General features: G+C 44.1%; 1 protein-coding gene and 1 pseudogene across 7 annotated transcripts in view; one reads left to right on the forward strand and one right to left on the reverse strand.

Moving 5' to 3' along the window:
• Nucleotides 1-19,842, reverse strand: part of ARVCF (ARVCF delta catenin family member) — a 576,304-nt gene that overhangs the window by 302,635 nt on the left and 253,827 nt on the right. The gene's annotated exons all lie outside the window — the stretch shown is intronic.
• The window catches only part of LOC146007530 (proteasome subunit alpha type-3-like), a 51,012-nt pseudogene continuing 40,033 nt past the window's right edge, over nt 8,864-19,842 (forward strand).

Here is a 19,842-nt window from a genome sequence, read left to right on the forward strand (position 1 = left end):
GGTAAATCCAGTTGTCTGCTCACAGCTGACCGTAACAACTGCAAAGCCGGTACTCACTGCGGTACTCTTTACCTAGTACGGCGCCCGTCGCGGGCATCGCGGGTACATTTATGTATGGCCGCGACGCGACCGACGCGATGCCCGCGATTTCCCATTGAAACCAATGTAAAACATGAAAATCGTGTCGGTCGCGTCGCGGCCGGCCATAAACGTACCCGCGATGCCCGCGACGCGATGCTCACGATTTCCCATAGGAATCAATGTTAAAAGCCGCGATGCACCCGATTTTACTGTTAAATGCCTCAATCCACCCGATTTTGCCATAGGAATCAATGTTAAATGGGCCACAGAGCCCATTAACCCTTAAATGTCTCCCCAAATTTTTAACGCCACCCCACGATCCACGCCAACCCGAAGCGTGGCGAGCGCAGCGAGCCCGCGAGGGGCGGCGGTACGCGTCCTCCGACCTTTTCATGCCCTACTATCCACGTCGGCGTGGTGTGAGAATATAATAGTGTGGCGAGCGCAGCGAGCCACCGAGCCCGAAGCGTGGCGAGCGCAGCGAGCCCCGCGAGGGGACGCGGATACCTTCACAGTTATACGCGTCCCCTCGCGGGCTTCACAGGTGTCCGTGGCGACCCGGACACCTGTGAAGCCCGCGAGGGGACGCGTCTACCTGTGAAGGTATCCGCGTCCCCTCGCCACGCTTCGGGCTCGGTGGCTCGCTGCGCTCGCCACACTATTCTATTCTCATACCACGCCGACGTGGATAGTAGGGCATGAAAAGGTCGGAGGACGCGTACCGCCGCCGCTCGCCACGCTTCGGGTTGGCGTGGATCGTGGGGTGGCGTTAAAAATTTCGGGGGACATTCATTGGCCCTATTTGGGCTGTGTGGCCCATTTTACATTGATTTCTATGCTCAAATCGGGTACATTGAGCCATTTAAGTGTAAAATCGCGGTCAATCATGCTTTTTAACATTGTTCCCTATGGGAAAATCGCGGTGATCGCGGTCATCGCGGGCATCGCGGCCATCCCGATTTACCCGCGATGCCCGCGATGACCGCGATTTTTACCCCCGACGCCCGCGATTTCAATCGTGGGCGCCGTTCTAGGTAAAGAGTACCCTCACTGCAAAGTACTCTTTCTTCTTTTTGCAATATTGTACGTGTTCTCATGTTCAATACAAAAAAAAAGATAATTTCTGCGTGATTTTAGAGGAAACAAATGTCATAAGTTATTAAATCTGAATTTAAGGATATATTTATTAAAGGCAGATACAGGGCCGGTGCTAGGGTGTCCGGCGCCCTCCTGCAAACCATACATTTTGCGCCCTTTCACATTGCCATTGCAACAAGCTGCAGCCCGATTGTGGGAGCGTATGCAACATGCGATCCTATGGAGGATCTCGGGGGCATGTACATGTATGCATGCACCATCTCAGTGCTGTGTCCGCAAAATGTTACAGGCACTAAAGGTGCCCATACACGCTGCGAGAATCACATACATTATGGGCTAGATCGCATCGCATGGCATGCATGCAATGTGTGTGCGATGCGATCCGAAAGCAGTACAAATAGTATGTGCAGCACATACATTTTATACTGTGCGATGCCCGCAGGAGCACACATCGCATCGCACGCTGCTATTGCATCATGTATGGCCACCTTTAGGCACATAACCCAGCCCATTATTTAAAAAGTGTCTAAATTAATATTTCAAAAATCTCCAATTATTAAAAAATTTGTTATAAACATGTATAATAAAAGACTCACTGTTCTTTTGCTGTTTAACTCTTGTGCAGTCCCTCCTCTTCTATCTGCCTAGGCAGGACACTGAGGACACCATTACACCCTTCTCGTGACTAAGGGGAAAGGAGAGGAAAGAAGGAGGAGATGGAAGAAGAGGGGAGGAGATAGAGGGGGCGGAGTGTTGAGGACTGGCAGTGGCACTGGCACAGCACACTGAGAAGAGGGAAGGAAGGGCGGCACTGCTGCCTGTTCGTCATTTGATTGACAGCTGACAGGCACAGGGAGCAATGGGTAGGGGGCGGATCCGGACATGACATGTCATCTTGCATTCACAGACAGCACTACATGCCTCAGCGCAAGTGTCTGTGAGGAAGAGGGGGCAGGTCACAGGAGGAGGACAGTGTATGCGCGGTGCAGGGAGCTGCTCAGCCTCTCCATACTGCCGCCTGCTGTCAGACAGGCACGGCAGGCGGCGTGCAGGCTGTGTGCACTCGCCGTGCAGGGAGCAGCTCTTTATACTACCGCCCGCCCGCTGTCAGACAGGCGCTGGAGACAGTGACAGTGAGGGCTGAGGCAGCTTTAGCAGAGCAGGGAGGGAGACAGCGCCTTTTCAGCATGGCGCCTCCCTGCTTTGCAGGAGCTGCTGAGTGGGTAGCGCCGGCCCTGGGCAGATATATCCCAAATCCTCGTTTTGGAGAAACTAATTTGTCATTTTTCTCTGAAGAAAATAATATATTTTTTGTAACTTTTTAACAAAAGTCCTCTAGGCTACTGTAAATGTATGAACGTGATTAAGACACCAAAGTAGCAAATTCAGGCTTGTCGCGGTGTGCCGGGTCTGCTGTCTTGGTGACATTTTCTTAGTAAATTGGGATGACAACTACTCTTTTAAAGCTTAAAAAAACTGTATTCTTTTATCCCAGGCTTCTCCTGTGTTCTTTAGACTTTTTTTTATATTTTATTCTGGATTTATAGACTGTAACCCCCTTATCGGAAAGTCTCCTTTTACGGATATTTATTAAGCTACTGTATTCTGCCCATGTATTAAGCAAAACTAGAAAGGTAAAGTCCAGTGGATTTAGGTATTACTTTATAATGCAACATTTAATATGTCTTTAAATCACATGCCTCTTTAAATGCTGCATTTAGTAAATAACGGGTTTGGATCATATTTGAAATGATATTTTTGAACCATATAGTAAGAAAGAAATATGTTTTGGGTGTGCAGCCAAATAGTTTCTTGTCTCCAATACTTCTTTGGTCCACTGACAAATCCAACCATGTTTAATGTGTTGCAACATTGGCACACTATAATCCCTGCAAAGAAAGGAACAACAAATCTGTCTGGTAGGAAGTATGCCAGCCCTTGGCAGCACATATCAGTTGTGTTTAGTCTTGGCAAGAACCTAATGCGTCTGCTTCCTACTTATTTTCCTGTTTGTCTTCATTCCCGAAATCATCTATTTCCACCTGCCGCAGGAGCCCTAGTCATGGGAAATGGCACTGCATCTTCTTGTTGACCTCACCTCTTTTTTTTTTTTTTTTTTGCTGCATATGTCAAAATGTCTGCCTAGTTCGCCTCATAGTGGATAGCTGCCAGCATAAGTCAGTGTCATTCTAAGATTCTATTTCAGTTCTTGCTCTTCAAATCTCTACTGGTTCATAGACTAGGTTACAGCTTCACAACAAAATTAAAATTTCATGATGACATTGCATTCATTTGATTATAATGCTGTGTTAAGAGCTCAATTATCATTTAAAACATCTGCTTGTGCTTTTCATACTTCAGTATAGAATTCTAGGAGTCCAAATATGTATTCTATAAAGCTGTATTTTCTGTGTAGCTACAGTATATATAATAAGTTATTGCCTGACATGCTGCATACGTCCAAACACCGGACCACCATGAAGAGGGACAACTCGCGTGCTGCCCAAATTTTGGGGGCATGGCCTAGTGGCATATGGCTTATTCCCACGGGCCCATACCCCCATTTTCGCCACTGTGGAGGCATGGCTAGCGGCTCTTCACGGGTGACAGGGGGGACTCCCAACTGCCCCCTGCCGCCGGACACTGCTGGTCACGGGCAGGATGTGGGAACGTCCCAAAAAATCGAGACGTCCCCGTTTTTTTGTTGTCCGCCTGTATTGATGAAGTGTTGACAAATGTTACTTATACACATCGATGACCAGAGATGGTATGGAATTTAAAAAAAAGTTCTGATGTGCTATTATAGTTGAAAGTAAGAACCTTCCCACCTCATTTTAAAACTATTGCTATATATCTCCTAAATAGAATACCTAAGGGCGCAGTACACTATATAACAATACCCCAGAATGTATACAATGTGAACATAAATAAAAACAGTCGCACACCAGAATGTCGTAAGTATGGATATGTTTTGAAGTCCTTGTCATCAAGCTTATACCCTAAAGCAGTGGTTCCCAAACTGTGCGCCGCAGCTCCCTGGGGTGCCGCAGCGATGGCACAGGGGTGCTGCGGCTGGTGGCCGTACCATGCAGTCTGTCAGCCGCATTTCTTTTTCCCCTGTGGTGTTAGCAAGCCAGGCAGTGAGTGGAGATAACTGGCACCGGGGTGGAATGCAAGGCAGAATGGGTGGGGGTATCTACCCGGGGCAACTTTCTCTCTCTCTCTCCCTCAGTTCTCCGTCTTACCTTTTCTGTGTGTCTCTGTTTCTCTCTCTCTATCTGTCTCTCTGTTCCACATCTCTCTCTCTGTTCCACATCTCTCTTTCCGTTCTCCATTCCTGTCTCTTTGTTCTCCATTTCTCTCTTTCTGCTCTCCACCTCTCTTGCCCTCCATTCTTCAATTCTCTCTCTCTCTCTCTGTTCTCCATCTATCCATCTCTCCACTCTCTCTACCTCCATGCTTCATCAGTGGCAACTGTAGTGCAGTCCAATATTCAGATAGATGACTTACATCAATGCCACTCCAAATACTGCCAGTAAGTCATGTCCGGCAATGTTTGGCAGTGTTTGGAATGGTAGTTGCTGTAACCCTCTCAATCATCCTTTTTTGCAAACAAGTTATCTTATAATAAGTATTTTTTCATGATCTAATTATTAATCTCATTATTTTGACCCAACTATTTAAAAAAATAGACAGTTCGGTTAATATTTTGGCTTAATACTGCCTTGAAAGAATCTTAAGAGACCCAAAGGGTGCCTTGAACTGAAAAAGTTTGGGAACCCCTGCCCTAAAGGGTATGGTATTATTAATGACACCCTATTAATATAGGCAGCTTTTAAACCACTTACAAATATATATTTTTGAAATCAAAGAATACAACTTATTCTGATTCTTACTAATTGGCTGTTGTTTTAGGTGATTTCTTGTTGAGTGGGTATATTTACAGACTATGTCAGATTTCAAACTCACTATCTAAAAGACTTTCTGGCAGTTCAAGAAGAAAGAAAAGATCAGGTACTCTTTACCTAGAACGGCGCCCGCGATTGAAATCGCGGGCGTCGGGGGTAAAAATCGCGGTGATCGCGGTCATCGCGGGCATCGCGGGTAAATCGGGATGGCCGCGATGGCCGCGATGACCGCGATTTTCCCATAGGGAACAATGTTAAAACGGCAGATTGACCGCGATTTTACTATTAAATGCCTCAATGGACCCGATTTGGGGCCAAATTAACCCTTAAATGGCCCCCCAAATTTTTAACGCCACCCCACGATCCACGCCAACCCAAAGCGTGGCGAGCGCAGCGAGCCCGCGAGGGGCGGCGGTACGCGTCCTCCGACCTTTTCATGCCCTACTATCCACTAGGGCGTGGTGTGAGAATATAATAGTGTGGCGAGCGCAGCGAGCCACCGTGCCCGAAGCGTGGCGAGCGCAGCGAGCCCCGCGAGGGGACGCGGATACCTTCACAGGTAGACGCGTCCCCTCGCGGGCTTCACAGGTGTCCGCGTCGCCACGGACACCTGTGAAGCCCGCGAGGGGACGCGCATAACTGTGAAGGTATCCGCGTCCCCTCGCGGGGCTCGCTGCGCTCGCCACGCTTCGGGCTCGGTGGCTAGCTGCGCTCGCCACACTATTATATTCTCACACCACGCCCTAGTGGATAATAGGGCATGAAAAGGTCGGAGACCATCGAATGCAGGACCGAGTGCTCCACCAGCTCCTGCAACCTCAGACCACACGGACATTTTTCCGTGCAAAAGCAGGGATCTGGGCGGGCAGCTGACATCCGGCAATGTCATATGTCCGCCCCCTACACGTGCGTCACGGCCGCATTACCATACGTACGCCCAGCGTTTGCATGGGAACGCCCATGAAACGCGGGGCGTATGCATATGGTAATGAGGCCAAACAGCCCTTCACACCCCTCTCCACCCCCTGTTCGGAGTGTTAAAATTTCATGCGGGGTTTGGCCGTACGCCCCGCTCGCACATGCGCAGAGACGCCTCTGCACATGCGCAGACACAAAACATCGGCGGCACGAACGCACGCGGATATTACCGCACCAACCAGAATAAGGGCCTAAGAGACATATTGATCTACAAGTGTTTTGTATTAATATTCACAATGCATACATTGATGGATATGGGATTCTAAGTCTAATGGTGTGTCCACCTGAGCCGATGTGGCAGCCAGGACCCGGCATCCACTGTCATGGAGGAATGGTGTGATGGGGGGAGCATTTCGAGATAGTAGAAATAGACTGTTCTGCTCAATCTATTCCTACATTTGATTCCAATGCCATGGGGCCATGCATTGGATCAAATCGGGAGCTGCATAGCACGGTGCTATTTGCACTATACTGTATGCTATGCGATTTTGACTATATAGTGCAAATCTTCCCATGTGGACACACTATAAGAAATGGTGTATAGCGCCCTTTCAGTATTGTATTCAGAGTGTCGACTGAATTCCAAGTAACAGGGGATGTTAGAGCTGCACGTGTCCAAAGTATGATACCTTTAAGAGATCCCACTAGGACGGTGAATGCTGAACGTAGCAATAGAGCCAAGAGAGGGCTGGCACCACAGTTCAATCATTTTGGCCCAACATCCTGCTGTACAGAAGCAAACCACTTGCAGAAGGCTGACCTACATATACAATGACATAAAGGCCAGTGCAAGGTTTCTAGACTACCTAGGCGAAGAGTTTATACTGCCCTTGCAGTAGTGTATCTAAGGGCCCAAGCTTCCATGCAAATAGCACCCTCACATTTTTTTAGAATAATTACTTAATTGATACATTATACCACCAATGGTATTACCTTTACCGATTATGCCCTACTGTAGTCCTGCCCCTTGCACACTATGCCATACAGCCAGTACCACATTATACTAGTTCCACTTGAACTGCAACCTGGCAAAATAATCACAGATTAACGAATATGTGTTACCATACTTTGCCTGGTTATATCGGTCATTTATTTAAGTAACGCTTCTAATGTTCATGATCGTGGAGTTTGCTTGCAAGAATAATGTCCTGGGCAATGGAATCAATTCCCTGCCTCCAAATACGGACTTCCCACACCTTTTGTAACATTAATCTAAATTATTCAACTTTAATAATCTGTGTGGGGATAGAGGTGCTGAGAGGTGTGCCAAGCTATAATGGGTGAGAGATTCTGGGAGAGGAGCAGAGTGGGAGGAAAGAGTACCTCCAAAATAAAAGAAAAAAGAACTGTCCATGGTTGAAGCACAGGAAAAGAAAGGAGGTTCTGTAGAACAGGACAGACCACCAGCCGAAGATAGACGCTAACAGCTGGTAGCCTGTCAAAAACTGTGCAGAAAATAGGAAACTGAATACTGCAGTAAGCTATCTTTTAGGGAATGTCCGGAACATGGGCGCCATCTTGAAATCAGCCATCTTTAATCTCAGTCAGTTTTTGTCAAATAGAAAGGGGATTGTGTAACATGCAGAAAAGTTTATTGATGCAGACATATTTGAAATGGCAGTCATGGTTCAAAAGTTACAACATTTTTTTGTTGCAGGTAACTGAATACGGCTTTGTCAACACATCTGCGTTGGTTAATTTATGCTATATTGTCTTTAGTAAATAATTTGAATTCCACAATTAGTTTTCTTGCCCACCTCACCACCCCTGTGTGCCTCACCACTTCATTTTGCCTCACTGCCATCTTATGACATGTACCCCCACATCTCTTTTCTTCTGTGCACAAAAGTACACGTGAACACTAAATCCCTTTCAATTTTCTATACCCCCACTTCAAAATTCTCACTTTGACCACAGTCTTTTATAATAAATGTGATGTCCTGTGCTGGGCATGACATACATAAAAGCTTAACTAAAGAATTTAACTGCAAATTTGAGGTCTATATACATAATTTTTGATATTTCTGTATATTTCATTGCATTGACACCTCATACATTTTTTAGAACAGGGGAATAGTAAGAGCAAGGTTTTAGATTGCACCACTTCAGTTTCGATCGAAAAGGATAGTCATCAACAGTTTTAAGATAATTAGGAATATATACAGAATGTGTTTAATCAAAACACATTTGACAGGAGAAAAAAAAAAATCCATTTCTATAATTACCCTGAGTGACATGCTTCTTGGCTGGAAATGTGAGAGATTAAAAAGTGAAGATACAAATGGCTAATCTGCCTTTATATATTTACATTAAAATCCTTTGGGCAGCATAACGTAATCTGGCAGATGCTGTGTGATTGCACAAAGTCAATCTTTCCAACTTCAAATCACCTTTCACAGTAATTAGTGATCGCTAAATGCAAAAATAAATGTGGCAGCAGTTTGAAATGTACAGAAAAAGACGTTCTATTAATTTGTTTAACTTGACTTCTAATGTAAACACGAGACAAATTGTGACAAATAGAAGAATTTAGGAGAAAACATTCGTTTCTTAGTGTAAACGTGTGGCAAATAGGGCTCATCAGATCTATAAAATGTTGGAATTAATTGGACATGTTTGGCACCTGTATTAACTTTATCTAAGAACAGGCCCAGGTTTAGCACTGTATACCAACTGGTTACCTGAAATTAAATATGTATATAACTGTCGCAACATGTATGGGGAGATCTGCAGTGAGCAGTGGCATAAAAAAGGAGATCAGTGCAAATATTAATTTGGTTCAATAATTTTACAGCTGAGTATCACCGCCTGCCGCAGCCGCCGGGTACTGTCAGACATGAGCTCCATCGGGACCGGGTATGATCTATCGGCCTCTACATTCTCTCCAGATGGCAGTGTGTTTCAGGTTGAATATGCTGCTAAAGCAGTGGAAAACAGTAGCACTGCCATTGGCATCAGATGTAAGGACGGAGTTGTGTTTGGTGTAGAAAAACTTGTCATGTCGGAATGGCTGTTGCTGGGCTCTTGGCAGATGCTCGTTCCCTGGCAGACATTGCCAGAGAGGAACAATGGTTGGATATATGACAATTGGGACTGCGCTTAGAGCAGCTATCAAGTGGAGATATCAGGGGTAGTGGGTCGCCAAACCCTCTAAAACAAGTACAGAAGAAACAATATGATATCTTTTCTCAAAACAGCGCTCTTACTACCTCTACAATGTTCTTCTAGAGGAATGATATAGAAAGTTTTCAGATTTCCGTTCTTTTCAATTTTTCTTCCCGCATCAAGGTCATGGAAAAGAAATGAAAAGAATAATGATGTAGCAAGTCTAAACAATCTGATTGTTTCAAACGGGGTCCCGAAATATTCCGCTCTGGGGTGTGACGAAATTTCCTTTAAGGGATCACCGTGGTGTTTGGAAGATATTAATTCCGGCTTACACTTGCTTACATAAAATAAAACGTCGCCATACACATAAAGGTTTCTTTCACCGATTTCTCATTTCCACCTTCTCCTCCTATTCCTTCCTCTCAACCGAGTTTATAAAAAATAAACACGGAGGAATGGTATCAGTGGGTGTCAAATGAGAAAAGATTCTAAATGGATTTTACCCAATGGTTAAATTACATACCCAGTATTCCTATGGGGTGTGTAAAATAATTTTTAGAATAGGGATCACCCTTGTGTTCTAAAGGCAATAATTGCTTACACTGTGCTTACATATAACAAAATATCGCCATATACATAAAGGTATCTTTTTCCTTAAATTTTCAAGCAGGTGCTCACGTTTTTGCTTACTTGTGATTGCTGTTACTCCTCATATCAAGGTATCTTTGGTGATTCTTTGGTCCAAAAAAGGAGAAATGCTTCCAAATAATGGCAAACTCAATTTATTTAAAATGGAATATTTAAAAAGGCAAAAAACATTGGAGTTGAAACACAGGACCATACAGAGGATAAGGTGACCGGAACACACTCACCCAAAACAGATCCTGACCAATGTAGTTACCCCAATAAAAGCCACCCTAGGTGGCTTTTATTGGGGTAACTACATTGGTCAGGATCTGTTTTGGGTGAGTGTGTTCCGGTCACCTTATCCTCTGTATGGTCCTGTGTTTCAACTCCAATGTTTTTTGCCTTTTTAAATATTCCATTTTAAATAAATTGAGTTTGCCATTATTTGGAAGCATTTCTCCTTTTTTGGACCAAAGAATCACCAAAGATACCTTGATATGAGGAGTAACAGCAATCACAAGTAAGCAAAAACGTGAGCACCTGCTTGAAAATTTAAGGAAAAAGATACCTTTATGTATATGGCGATATTTTGTTATATGTAAGCACAGTGTAAGCAATTATTGCCTTTAGAACACAAGGGTGATCCCTATTCTAAAAATTATTTTACACACCCCATAGGAATACTGGGTATGTAATTTAACCATTGGGTAAAATCCATTTAGAATCTTTTCTCATTTGACACCCACTGATACCATTCCTCCGTGTTTATTTTTTATAAACTCGGTTGAGAGGAAGGAATAGGAGGAGAAGGTGGAAATGAGAAATCGGTGAAAGAAACCTTTATGTGTATGGCGACGTTTTATTTTATGTAAGCAAGTGTAAGCCGGAATTAATATCTTCCAAACACCACGGTGATCCCTTAAAGGAAATTTCGTCACACCCCAGAGCGGAATATTTCGGGACCCCGTTTGAAACAATCAGATTGTTTAGACTTGCTACATCATTATTCTTTTCATTTCTTTTCCATGACCTTGATGCGGGAAGAAAAATTGAAAAGAACGGAAATCTGAAAACTTTCTATATCATTCCTCTAGAAGAACATTGTAGAGGTAGTAAGAGCGCTGTTTTGAGAAAAGATATCATATTGCCAGAGAGGAATCATCCAACTTCAGATCAAACTACGGCTATGACATTCCATTAAAGCATCTCTCAGACAGAGTGGCCATGTCTGTATATGTGTATACTGTACAGTGCTGTCAGACCATTTGGCTGCAGTTTTAGGTTGAGATCTTATAATAAAGACGATGACGCTCAATTGTAAATGGTTGACACCTCGGGTATATCGTATGGCTATTGGGGATGTTCTATTGGCAAAGCCAAACAGGCAGCCAAAACAGAGATTGAAAAACTGCAGATGAAGGACATGACATGCCGAGAAGTAGTAAAAGAAGTAGCAAATATAATCTATAATGTACATGATGAAGTTAAAGATAAATCCTTTGAACTAGAACTGAGCTGGGTTGGCAAAATTACTAATGGCACACATGAAACGGTACCCAAAGACATCCGCGAAGAAGCTGAAAAATATGCAAAGGAATCTTTAGAAGAAAAGGACGACTCCGATGACGACAACAGGTAATGTCATTATTGTGTTTTTCTTGGCTATATCCACCTTACTTCGGTTACTGTTTATATATATATATATATATATATATATATATATATATATATATATATATATATATGTATTACCCTGAACAGATTGTCACCCAGCAATAAAACTACTGTTTACACAAAAAAATAAAGAAGTAAATAAATGTACAGCTGAAGATACAGAAGAAATGCATAAATACATCACATACCCCCTCCCCCGATTTAATAAATGATCCTATTTTTCATAGCCTCACTTATAATTGTTTCTTCTCTACTTATTCTCCTACAGTATGTTATGGCCCCTACCTGTGTTGCTTCTCCACCATGTCATAGCCACTCCATATCATAGCCCTTGCCAATATTGATTTTTCTCCATAGCACAGCCTCTCTCTGTATTGATTCTCTCCATGTCACAGCACCTCCCAGCAGGGCCATATTAGGCCTTGGGGTGCCCTGGGCACTTAAACCAGGGGAGCCTTATGGAAGGTGGACAGGTTTATATTAGATCAGTGGTTCTCAATTTCGGTCATACCAATCATGTATATTAGATGTAAACTAATAGTTTAATAGAGCTCCACCTAATGGAACCTAACTAATAGAGCTCCGCCATTCACCTAACTAATAGTTTAATAGAGCTCCACCTAATGGAAAGACAATTGTTTTATATAATTTTCTTGGAGTGTAACAAAGATTACTTAAAACAACCTTAAAACACACATGTAAAAACAAAAAAATATAAAACTACCGCGTCACCTGCAAAAATAACTTCTGTATGTCTTATGCACTGGGGCAGGACTCAGGAGGACTATTAGGCCCTATTCTGGCATCAAATCAGAATGCAGCAATCTTAAAGGTACTCTGGCCACAGCAGGGGTGCCGCAATTCAGGCACCACCCTCCCCCTGTCACCGCCGCTGCTGCTGCCTCCTCTCCCGTCCCGGTCCCGGCGCCTGAGCTGTGATGAGTGACAGGCGCCGGGACTGGCACATGTGCAGTACACACGTGTACCGCGCATGCAGCCAACTTTTTGGGCTGCTTGGGCAACAGCCCATAGAAGCAATCTTGGTCCCGGCGCCTGTACAATTTAAGTTACAGGCACTGGGACAGCGCGTGCGCAGTACGTGCGCAGTACCTATATAGGTACTGCGCATGCGCATCTGCCGTTTTTGCACGGCAGCCCGGAGGGAGGGAACACCTCCCAATGGGACTGCCTTTGTAACTGGCAGGTCGAACTTCCAATCGGAAGTCACTGCCAGTCACAGTTAAGCCAGTGCAGTCTCACAGACTGCATCTGTCTTCACTACAGTGGCGGATTTTACCGGGAGGGCTGCAGCCCTGCAGCCCATAGGTAAAAACTGCCACTGTATATATGTAATGGTTTTGAGCACCTTATGCTTTGAGAGATGGAGCAGGGGATTCAAAGTATAGTGAGGATACTGTGATGGTCTATCTCTTATATATTTAGCCAGATCTGTCACTCATCCCCTGTCTAGCTAACGTTCCCGCCCAGTGGCATACACAAACCCGCCCCCCTAGGGAAAAGACCAGTGTTTTATGTGTATAACGTTTTCATGTGTATAACGTTCCACCCCCTTGACATCACCTCCCCCCACCCAGCCAGGGCTACAGTACACGCCCACCATCCACCATTACCCCTGCACCCCCCCCCCCCTCTGCCAGCACCCCCCCCCGGACCCCCGCGACCCCCCCTCCCGCGATTCGCGGAACCCCCGCGACCCCCCCTCCAGCGATTCGTGGGCCCCCCGTGCCGCTCTGCAGGTTCCCCCACTGCCAGAAGTGACCCCACGGTCCAGAGCCACTATTATACAGCCTCCTGCTCTCATGCACGCTCACTCCCTCCCAGTGGGAGGAGACGCTCACCCACTGCCGGGAGCTGCATACTGTCCCCCACCCTCCTCCAGTTCTAGGGATGCCCATCGACCATCAATGATTTCAAATAATTGATGGTTTATGGCTGATGTTGAATACTTTTGCCATCGATGTGTGAGGACCAGATGGTTCCCTACATCAATGGCAAAGGAGAACCAATCAAGTTTCAATTTTTTTTAAGGTGCCGGGACACCGAGCATAGCTCCGCCCCCCGCCCCCACACCCGAAAGTCCCGCCACCAAGTTCTGATTGACCCACGGCCTATTCAGTCAGATATAATGGATGACCATCGATAGCTACAACAATCGATGGTTATCCAAGTAATATGTTACTACTATCGATGGCAGGGTGCAAAATCGCCATCAATGCCAACTATCGATGGTGTCTGCACCAATGCCTATCCATACTCAGCAACAGCCAAAAACCTTTGCTACCCCTCATGCCCACACACCTCTATCACTGCCCTGCCTCCTGTTCTCCTGCCCCGTAATTTCTGCCAGTGGGGACCCGCTCACCCTGTGTTGCCCACATTCCCCTATCATGCTTTACCATCCAGCCTCCTGCTCTCATGCACCCTAACTCCCACCCAGTAGGAGGAGACACTGACTCAGGGGCACCGTCCTGTACTCCTGTGCTGCCACGCTGGACCCTCACCCACTGGCAGAAGCTTCACAGTGTCCCCCTCCCTCCTCTTTAGTCCCCTGTATGCACACACACCCCTATCACTACCAGCTTCCTGCTCTCCTGAACCGTAACTTCCACCACTGGGGAGTCGCTTATGCTGTGCTGCCCACATACCCCTATCATGCCTCATAGCCCAGCCTCCTGCTCTCATGCACCCTAACTCCCACCCAGTAGGAGGAGACACTGACTCAGGGGCACCGTCCTGTACTCCTGTGCTGCCAGGCTGGACCCTCACCCACTGGCAGAAGCTGCACAGTGTCCCCCACCCTGCTCTTTAGTCCCCCTTATGCCCACACACCCCTGTTTTCCTGTGTCGTGACCTCCGCCAGTGGGGAGCCGCGGACTCAAAAACACCCTACTATACTATTGCCCACACACACACACCTAAACAACACGTACACACACCCCCCACACACCCACAAATGTCCCTGTACCCTCCACACTATCAATGTATATCTTACTCTGTAACCGCTTTTTAATTAAACAAAACAATACACACCCCCTTCTAAATCATATGCTCTCTATTTCACACATTTCACCTATAACTCAATTTGCAATACAGGGCATTTTTCATACAATTCTAACCATATTTCACACAATACAAACGTTCACAAATTAAGGGGGCGCAGCCCCTTACGCCGGTGTGAACAGCGCCCGTAGGGCGCGTTGAATCACCTAGTGTAGAATACTTGTGTAAACAATACTTTATACACTAGAATAAATACTGTATGAAGATTATGATGCCTGTACCTCAAAATACAGACTTGAAAACATAGATGTACATATCTGCAGAAGTAAATAGGCAACTTTTATGTTCAACTGTAAATGTTGTCCTACTGTAGAACAATTTAAAGGTGTAAGGATTGAAGGGGTTATTCTGGTTGACTCGCAAAGCAGTGAATTTCGCAGCTTTGCAAGTCACTTAAACGCCACCCGCATTGCACGCGAATGGATGTTTTGCATAAACCTCAATTCGCAGCTTGTGCGTCAGGGAAATGCTGGCCGTTCCCATGGGCGTGACCATGGTCCACCATCCCAGGCTCCCCACTTGCACTGCTGTGTGTGAGCGGCCAAAGAAAAATCAATTTGCCATGCCCACTCGCACAAAGAGGCTGCACATGCACATAAATGCTTATGCGCATGAGCAGTCTCTAAAAATTGCACAACTGTGCAAACGCGCAGGGGAGCAAATCAATTTGAATAACCACCTAAATGCGAACATTATATAACAATACAACTGTTCAAAGACACTAGCAACATTCAGAAACTATATCAATGCACTTAGTCTATCCTAGAGTATCAAATTGTGAAACACATTTACAGTATGTAAGAGCTAAGAATGGACGTTTGGATAAAAGCATGCTGTGGTTATAGTAAATGGAACAGGAGAGCAGAAGTTGCTTTAGCACCCAAGGCTCTTGCTGCATATTGATGCTGTAGGACTCACATTTACTGACTTTGATGTGCTCTAATGGACCTAAATGAAGTAAATAAGCCATGAAAAATGAGAGAATTATTTACCCTTAATTTAGTTTCCTTGAAATACTCCCTGGCATCCCTATACTAATATATTACTTTCCTAGTCAGTTGAGTAAAAAACAGGCAGAGAAGATCCTTCAGAAGGAATACAGTACGCTGTGACTCCTCCTAACCGGGTGCATTTAAAATTGATTCTGAAAAATTCCTAATCTCAACATATGGGTGAGAATATTGTGCTGTCATGGAGGATTTCATGGAATGAAAGATTGTACGGTACTTATGTAGTATCTGGGCTGCCGATTTTGGGATTGTATGCCTTACCTTAAGGCATACAATCAGATGCGATTCGATGCGATTTTGCATAGGATTCAATGTTAAGAAGGTCCTGTTCATTTCCCCACTATCCAAGTGGGCATAGAGTTGATTTTATATAGTGTGGCGAGCGCAGCGAGCCACCGAGCCCGAAGCGTGGCGAGCCCCGCGAGGGGACGCATATTTCTTAAAAAGTATTCTGTGTCCGCTCGCCACGCTTCGGGCTCGGTGGCTCGCTACGCTCGCCACAGGTTTATATCCAACTCCATGCCCACTTGGATAGTGGGGAAAGGAAAAGGATCCCTTTTTCCCATTGAATTCTATGTTAAAATGGACTCAGACCATTTTTACATTGAATCCTATGGAAAAATCTTGACCATCGCATCGCATACGATTTGGTCGCATGCGATGCGATGCGATGCGATCCGATCTGATTTCTAAATCGGACGCCCAGATACTACATAAGTACCGATTGTACATTTTGTTTTCACTTCACCGTAGTCCTACAATTATGGGATGTCATAGCAATACATAAAATGAGGTGGTGCATGCAAGTTCACTAAACATAAACCGTGAAAAATAAACATTTTATTGCATAATTGTTTGAAGAACTGTCTTCAAAACTGAGGAACAGTAGAAGACATCATACCCAAGAGATACTATCTGGTAAAGGTGTGAAGACATTACCACCCTGTGTACCCAGAAGGTTGCCACTACCCTGTAGAATGTGGCCTTAAGGTGTATAGCTTCTCATGCCTGTTCCTCTCATAAGTCTATGTAATGACATACTTTAACCATCTTGAAGGAACATGGCCCTTATTCTCATTCACTCCCAAAGGCAAATTCCTTTTCAAATGGACAAAACCATTTGCACTGCAGGGGGGCAGATTTGGGTGAGTTACTTTGTTTCTGTGCAGGGAAAATACTGACTGCTTTATTTTTACATTGCAATTTAGATCTCAGTTTTATGTAAAATCCCACCCAAATCTAACTCTCTCTGCACAAGTTACATCTGCCCCACCTGCAGTGCACATGGTTTTGTCCATTTGAGAAGGAATTTGCCCTTGCAATTGAACCAGAATAAGGGCCTATATTTGGACGGAGTATGCCCTTTATGTGATGTCAAAAGCCAATCTGTTTTTCTGAATGCCTTTGTTCTGGAATGACGAACAGTGTTCTAAAACCTAGGGTGCTGGTTAAATCAAAAGTCACAGAGTTTAGCAGTGATTACAGTGTGCGGTATATTGTGGAAATGACAATGGCAAGAGCAGGTAAACTTGATATGCAGACAAACATAGAAAACATAAATGGATTGAACAAAGTCCTGGATGCTTTTTCCCGATGCTATGCTGCCTTCCCTTACCCAATGGGGCTATTCCTTTAAGTCCCAAGTGGATAGTATAGAGAAAAAGTTGTTTGGTAAAGGCTATGGCGCTACATGGGATTAATCATAAATTTTATACGTTAATACTTATCTTCTGGATTGAGAATGTTTTGTCCCTCCTTTATTTTTCTTTATCTCAAAGTTGTTCTCATAGGGTTATGTTAAGAGAAAACAGGGAGAGAGGGAAACGTATTTAACGGAAGCGGAATCCATGAAAAAGTCCCTAGAAGAAAAGATGTGTCCCAGGATTTCAATATTCCTACCTCACTTACAATCCTACCTCTCTTTAGATGCACATCTCGAAACGCGTCGTCAGGAGGACTTGCTATTCTTTTTGATGACACTCTGCTGAAGGATTCTGGTAGCCTGTCGCCCTCCAAGGAGTAAGGTTGAACATAAGTGTCTTTGCTCTGCCTGCTCCGAGGAGGACCAGACCCCCCCCCCCCCACACACACACACACACACACACACACCAGCAGATAGCCTTTTTTAATAACTTTTTATATATGTTTTGAAGCTTTATATTTGAAGCATATTCCATTCAGCTATAAACGTTGAATAAAAATACTTTGTATGGAAAAAGATACCTTTATGATTGTGACTCTACACACAAAATCGTGAGTACCGGTACAAATTTTGAAAATATACCTTGATGTGAAAGTAATAGAATTGCCACACGTAAGTGAGGTACGCCTCCACGGAAAGTCAAACATCCATTAAATAAAGAAACCCAGATATGCTTAACTGCACTGCATCAATATGTAAGTGAGGTAGGAATATTGAAATCCAGGGACAAATCTTTTCTTCTAGGGACTTTTTCATGGATTCCCCTTTCGTTAAATACTCTCTCCCTGTTTTTTTCTCTTAACAAAACCCTACGAGAACGACTTTGAGATAAAGAAAACATAAAGGAGGGACAAAACATTCTCAATCCAGAAGATAAGTATTAACATATTAACATATTATTTACCAAACAACTTTTTCTCTAAACATAGAAAACACAAGTGTCTGGAACCTTCATGAACACTGGTAGTGTAGGTACATAAGTAATGCAGATTTATTTGATAGTAGATGAACCTGAAAAGTGGCATAGTAAAAAAAGAAACAAACATAGTCCATCAACAAAAGCAGTATTTAACTTGATTAATGGCAGAGTGTCCTGGAATCTTGGCAGGCAACACATGAGACAAAAGTCCAAACAGAAGTTACTTCACTTGGCAGATACAGAAAACATGAACAGGTCACTATAAAAATCAGTGAACATCTATGATTTGTCTGATCCCAACCCTGAATGCTGAGATCAAACAGACTAAGTAGACAGCTGCCATATATAGTTCACGCTGTAGTTAAAAATATTCATTACCCAAAACCTGAGTGCACAAAAGAGCAGCAATTCTGGTGAGGACAAGTACTGCAGATCACAAAACAGGAGACCTGGTTATACCTGGTTGTGGGGAAACATACTGCAGGGTAAACATAGCAAAACAAACATGTTCCCATTTTAGCTGACTGTGGGCAATTGTGTGATAACTTAGAAAACTATCTGTTTCCTCACTCAACTAACAGGAGTGACTGCTATCACAAAATGTCATCCACTTAATTAATAATACCTTAACAGTTTCTTATATAGCGCACACATATTTCGCAGCACTTTACAGAAAACATTTGAACCATCACATTAGTCCCTGCCCCAGTGGAGCTTACAATCTATAGTCCCTACCACATGTACACGCACACTCATTCATTCTAGGGTTAATTTTTGTTAGGAGCCAAATAACCTACCAATAGACATCTTGTAAAGACTGAAGCAGATCACCCAAGTGTCAAGGACAAATTAGCAATTCCAAGGTGGCTCAATATTGAACAAATTTACTTCACTACTAAAATAAAATTGAAAAATCCAGAAAAACATGTAAGGCCCTCAAACACTAGGCAGACTTGTCCTAAGGACAGGTTGGACATTATTTATATTGAGTTCCCCTGACAGCTCCCTGGGAGGGCTCACATACGATTTGGCACATGATGTGCCATTTTAACATGCAATAAATTGCATGCAATTTATTTTATGTAAAAAGTGCCTTCCCTGTAGAGCTGCCGGGGAAGTTGAATGTGCAAATTAATGGGTGGCTGCTGATTAGCTGAAAGATCACCCTCAACCTATCAGCAGCCTCCTATTCATTTGACTGGGAGTTTGGGTAGTAGCAGGTGGGCAAGTGATTTCAAAACACCTATGGACTTGATAGCGGGTGCTAAAAAGCACCAGCGATGTACCGCTGATGGGTCAGTTTCTGACAGCCGGACATCATAACCCCCCCCACACGCAGAAGAACAAATTACCGGTTTAAAAATTGATACCTGGTAGTTTGTTGAATAACACGGGTAATTCTTCTGTGTGAAAGGGCACACCCAGTTTGTAAATCCCGTATCCTAGTAAATTCCAGGGTCGAAGACTCTGGATTTACGACCTGGGTGTTCCCTTTCGCACTTACCCGAAAAGACTAAAATATCTTAATATGTATAAATTACTTCTAAGAAATGAGTGGAAATAGAGTAGGGCAATTTAAACATGCTTGGAATATTCGTATTGATATCCTTACAAAGAAACAAGGACCAACTATAGTTTGAGGTAACATGTTAAAAA

The sequence above is a fragment of the Crinia signifera genome, chromosome 1 (assembly GCF_055691185.1).
Source record: "Crinia signifera chromosome 1, ASM5569118v1, whole genome shotgun sequence".
Lineage (NCBI taxonomy): Eukaryota > Metazoa > Chordata > Amphibia > Anura > Myobatrachidae > Crinia > Crinia signifera.